Genomic DNA, 6,421 nt, shown 5'->3' with positions numbered 1-6,421 from the left:
GAGGTCTAGTCATTTGAGAGTTCATTGCACCATTGTCAATAATTCCATTGCATCAAGGGGAGTCATCAGTGTTCTTGTTCTTGCGATATCAAGAGAATGGAAGGAAATTTGGGACTGGTTGTTTAAGGGTTTTCCCATTGGTGGCTATAGTTGTTCTCGATTAGTTATAAGTAACATTTGAAAACAATATTTGTTTGAAAATTAAATTTAATTAAACATATTTGAGTGGCATGCAAGTATTGGGATGGGCTTAATATTCTTATTCACAATATTTATTTGGGTGTATCATTTGAAAAAAAACTTTTTTTAATAAAATCAGACAAAGTTTCTTTCAACAAAACGGGGGCTTCATTATGCAAAATCATCTCTCATTGAGTCAAGGGTCATCTTTATTTATATTATTTAAGTTGATTTTTATTTTAATCTAAATAGGAAATGTGAGTATAACATAAATAAATTTAGAGTTGATATGTCATGTGACAAGTTGTGCTCATTTCGATTCAAATTCGTTTACAGACTTGTATTCGTCTTGTCGACTTGTGTTATGTCGTGCCCACTCGTGATCGTGTCATTATCGTGTTAATTTATTATCATTTTGTGATAGTATTGTCTTAAACTTGTGTCGTGTCAAACTCAAAACCCGAGTGAGATAATATTGTACCGTAGTCTTTTCTACCAATATTGTGTTTGATCGTATTAGTTCATATTGACCCAACCCATTGTCCAACTCTAGTATCCGTCAAGACATTTGCATCTATAACCTTCTCTATTTTGAAAGTCCAAACAATCAATGTTTTGACCGTTGTAAGCAAATGTTTGAGCATCTTTGGCCGTCTCATTGGATATTTTATTACTTATAGCCCATTAGAGCACGACCAGTCGGTCCTCCTCATACATCAATGGATATCAATCTCGATGCACCAAAATCATATACTTTGCGACATAATTTTATTCTAAATATGGAATTTTGAAAAAAAAATGTGTGCAAAATAAATAGATGTAGAGTTGACATGTCATGTGACTAGTTGTGCTCATTACAATTTGAATTTGTTTGTAGACTTGTGCTCGTGTTGTGTTTGTGTCGACTCGTGATTGTTTCATGATCGTATTAATTTGAAGTTGTGCCGTACTTGTGTCGTGTCCAACCCACAACTGTAATGAAATATTATCGTATTGTGATGTTTCGTATCAATATCTTGTTGGATTGTGTTGACCCAACTTATTTCCAAATTCTAGTACTCGAGGTCTAGTTATCCGAGAGTGCACTGCACCATTGTCGATAATTCCATTGCATCAATGAATACCAATCTTGATGCACAAAAATCTTATAATTTGCAACATAATTTTGTTTTAAATATATAATTTGAAAAAAAAAGAAATATATGCAAAATAAATAGATTTAGAGTTGACATGTCATGTGATTAGTTGTGCTCATTACAATTCGGATTCGTTTGCAGACTTGTGCTCGTGTTGTGTTCGAGTCGTGTCGACTCGTGATTGTGTCATGATCGTGTTAATTTATAATTGTTTCGTTTTTGTGTCGTGTCCAACCCATAACGTGAGTGAAATATTATCGTATCGTGCAATTTCTTATCATTATCTTTTTGGATAGTATTGACACAACTCAATTTCCAATTCTAGTACTCGAGGTCTAGTCATTTGAGAGTTCATTGCACCATTGTCAATAATTCCATTGCATCAAGGGGAGTCATCAGTGTTCTTGTTCTTGCGATATCAAGAAAATGGAAGGAAATGTGGGACTGGTTGTTTAAGGGTTTTCCCATTGGTGGCTATAGTTGTTCTCGATTAGTTATAAGTAACATTTGAAAACAATATTGTTTGAAAATTAAATTTAATTAAACATATTTGAGTGGCATGCAAGTATTGGGATGGGCTTAATATTCTTATTCACAATATTTATTTGGGTGTATCATTTGAAAAAAACTTTTTTTAATAAAATCAGACAAAATTTCTATCAACAAAACGGGGGCTTCATTATGCAAAATCATCTCTCATTGAGTCAAGGGTCATCTTTATTTATATAATATATTTATTTTATTTATATTATTTAAGTTGATTTTTATTTTAATCTAAATAGGAAATGTGAGTATAACATAAATAAATTTAGAGTTGATATGTCATGTGACAAGTTGTGCTCATTTCGATTCAAATTCGTTTACAGACTTGTACTCGTCTTGTCGTCTTGTGTTATGTCATGCCCATTCGTGATCGTGTCATTATCGTGTTAATTTATAATCATTTTGTGATAGTATTGTCTAAAACTTGAGTCGTGTCAAACTCAAAACCCGAGTGAGATAATATTGTACCGTAGTCTTTTCTACCAATATTGTGTTTGATCGTATTAGTTCATATTGACCCAACCCATTGTCCAACTCTAGTATCCGTCAAGACACTTGCATCTATAACCTTCTCCATTTTGAAAGTCCAAACAATCAATGTTTTGACCGTTGTAAGCAAATGTTTGAGCATCTTTGGCCGTCTCATTGGACATTTTATTACTTATAGCCCATTAGAGCACGACCAGTCGGTCCTCCTCATACATCAATGGATATCAATCTCGATGCACCAAAATCATATACTTTGCGACATAATTTTATTCTAAATATGGAATTTTAAAAAAAATGTGTGCAAAATAAATAGATGTAGAGTTGACATGTCATGTGACTAGTTGTGCTCATTACAATTTGGATTTGTTTGTAGACTTGTGCTCGTGTTGTGTTCGTGTCGTGTCGACTCGTGATTGTTTCATGATCGTGTTAATTTGCAATTGTGTCGTACTTGTGTCGTGTTCAACCCACAATTTGAATGAAATATTATCATATTGTGATGTTCAGTATCAATATCTTGTTGGATTCTGTTGACCCAACTTTTTTCCCAATTATAGTACTCGAGGTCTAGTTATTCGAGAGTGCGCTGCACCATTGTCGATAATTCCATTGCATAAATGAATACCAATCTTGATTCCCAAAAATATTATACTTTGCGACATAATTTTATTTTAAATATAAAGTTTGAAAATAAATAAATATATGCAAAATAAATAGATTTAGAGTTGACATGTCATGTGACTAGTTGTGCTCTTCAATTCGGATTCGTTTGCAGACTTATGCTCGTGTTTTGTTCAAGTCGTGTCCACTCGTGATTGTGTCATTATCGTGTTAATTTGTAATTGTGTCGTTCTTGTGTCGTGTCCAACCCATAACCTGAGTGAAATATTATCGCATCGTGCAATTTCTTATCAATATCTTTTTGGATTGTGTTGACACAACTCATTTTCCAACTCTAGTACTCGAGGTCTATTCATTTGAGAGTGCATTGCACCATTATCAATAATTCCATTGCATCAAGGGGAGTCATGTTATTGTTCTAGCGATATCAAGACAATGGAAGGAAAGGTGGGACTGGTTGTTCAAGGGTTTTCCCATTGATGGGTATAGTTGTTCTCGGTAAGTTATAAGTAACATTTGAAAACAATATTTGTTTGAAAAATAAATTTAATTAAACATATATTAGTGGAATGCAAGTATTGGGATGGGCTTAATATTCTTATTCACGGTATTTATTTGGGTGTATCATTTGGTAAAAAAAACTTTTTTTTAATAAAAATCAGACAAAGTTTCTTTCAACAAAACGGGGGCTTCATTATGCAAAATCATCTCTCATCGAGTCAAGGGTCGACTTTATTTATATAATATATTTTATTTTATTTTAGTTATATTATTTAAGTTGATTTTTATTCTATTTTAATCTAAAAAGGAAATGTGAGTATAACATAAATAAATTTATAGTTGATATGTCATGTGACAAGTTGTGCTCATTTCGATTCAAATTCGTTTACAGACTTGTACTCGTCTTGTCGTCTTGTGTTCGTGTCGTGCCCACTCGTGATCGTGTCATTATTGTGTTAATTTGTAATCATTTCGTGATAGTATTGTCTTGAACTTGTGTCGTGTCAAACTCAAAACCCGAGTGAGATAATATTGTACCGTAGTCTTTTATACCAATATCGTGTTTGATCGTATTAGTTCATATTGACCCAACCCATTGTCCAACTCTAGTATCCGTCAAGACATTTGCATTTATAACCTTCTTCATTTTGAAAGTCCAAACAATCAATGTTTTGACAATTGTAAGGAAATGTTTGAGCATCTTTGGCCGTCTTATTGGACATTTTATTACTTATAGCCCATTAGAGCACGACCAGTCGGTCCTCCTCATACATCAATGGATATCAATCTCGATGCACCAAAATCATATACTTTGCGACATAATTTTATTCTAAATATGGAATTTTGAAAAAAAAAATGTGTGCAAAATAAATAGATGTAGAGTTAACAAGTCATGTGACTAGTTGTGCTCATTACAATTTGGATTTGTTTGTAGACTTGTGCTCGTGTTGTGTTCGTGTCGTGTCGACTCGTGATTGTTTCATGATCGTGTTAATTTGCAATTGTGTCGTACTTATGTCGTGTCAAATCTACAACTTGAATGAAATACATTTAAATATATTTTTATTTATAATATAATAATTAAGTAAAATATAAAATATAAATACATTATGATTTTTTATTTATTTATAATTATAGTTTTAGAAATTAAACTAGTCTTAATTATTTAAAATTATAGAATTAAAATAAAAGTAAAAGTGAAAGATTGTGTCAGAAAATGAGAGGATGGAAAATATATATAATAATAAATTATTTTTTTTATTATATAATTTATTTTAGAATATATTATTTTTTAATTTAAGTCATTTATTAATATTTAAAATTATATATTAATAAAAAAAACTTATAAAAATTAATATATTAATATAATTTATTTTGAAATATATATTATTTTTTAATTTAAATTATTTATTAATATTTAAAATTAAATTGATATATATATAATATTATATATATAATATTATATATAATATTAATTATTAAATAATAATAAATAATAATAATAATAATAAAATAAGTTGATCGTGTATAAACTGAATCAAATATACTCAAATTTAACAATTAAATAAGTTAAAATCATATATATATATATATATGAGAATAAACTGGCCTCAATAAACTCAATCAAACTAGCCTTTAATCTTTTTTCTATCTACAACCCAAGCAAATAACTCGGATTTTATTTCATTAATTCATTTTTCGTTCAAATCATTTCTTTCTCCCCTATTTGAATTCAAATTATTATCATTGATCTAATCACAGCAAAATCTATTCATTTATTATTTTTTCGTTCAAATCCATTCTTCTCTCTTCTTTTATTATAATATTTTTATTTTATTTAATTAACTTAAAAAAATATTAATTTAAATTAATTCATATATTAATTTAAATATATGATTTAAGTTAATTTATATAATAAAAAGTTGAATAAATTTTTTTTATAAATAATTAATTTAGATAAGGTATATTTATAAATTAATTCATATGTCAACTATATTAATTTTATTTTTTAGTATAATTATTTATTTATTTGAATTATTTAAAATTTAAATATTATATTAAATAATATAGTGTGTTAAGTTGAATTTATATTGAATTTTTATTTTTATTTAAGATAATTAATAAAAATAATATTTAATTTAATTAAAAAATAATTTAGTATTTAAATGATAAAATTATTTGATTCGATAAATGATAAGTTGTTTGGATTTTTTCTTCAAATGAGCCTTGGTTAATGTTTAATGTAAACTACACGGAATATGTTAGTTGATGTGGGATGAGAATCATTTGTGTAAGTCATTAACGAGCAAACATATATGCACTTGTGTTTGAAACTTGATTTGTTTTAATTTGTGATTAATTTATGTTGAAAATGATTTGATTATTTTGTTTTAATTTGTTTGATTAATCACTACAAACAGAAAAAAGATTTTTGGTTAAAGAGAGGTGGGTGGTTTAAGGTCTCATATGGGGTGGGGAAAATTACCGATATTAAAAGTATATTAAAAATATTGTACCGTAATATATCGAAAATATCGACTTTTAAGGTATACCAAAAAAAGGTAAGGTATGATACCAATACCGATACCGATACCGAAATTATTGATACGGTAAAGATATGAGATTTTTAAAATTTTGGTATATCGAGATATACCGAAATAATATTTATAAGTGAATATATATAAATATAATACTTAAATAATTAAATAGATTTGATATTAATTTAATTATAGAAATATAATTTTTGAATAATATTAAAATATAATTATACTGAAATATTATTCAATATATGTCATCTATATGTTATCTTACCTTACCGATGGGATTGATTTTTTTTTAAATTAATATATTTTTTAGGTATCAAAGGTATAATACCGATAACGTACCAAAATTAAGGTAAGGTAAATGTATGAATTTTTGTATACCGAAATTAAGGTATATCGAAATAAGAT

Source organism: Impatiens glandulifera, chromosome 1 (genome assembly GCF_907164915.1).
Source record: "Impatiens glandulifera chromosome 1, dImpGla2.1, whole genome shotgun sequence".
NCBI lineage: Eukaryota > Viridiplantae > Streptophyta > Magnoliopsida > Ericales > Balsaminaceae > Impatiens > Impatiens glandulifera.
This window is presented reverse-complemented; position numbering follows the sequence as displayed.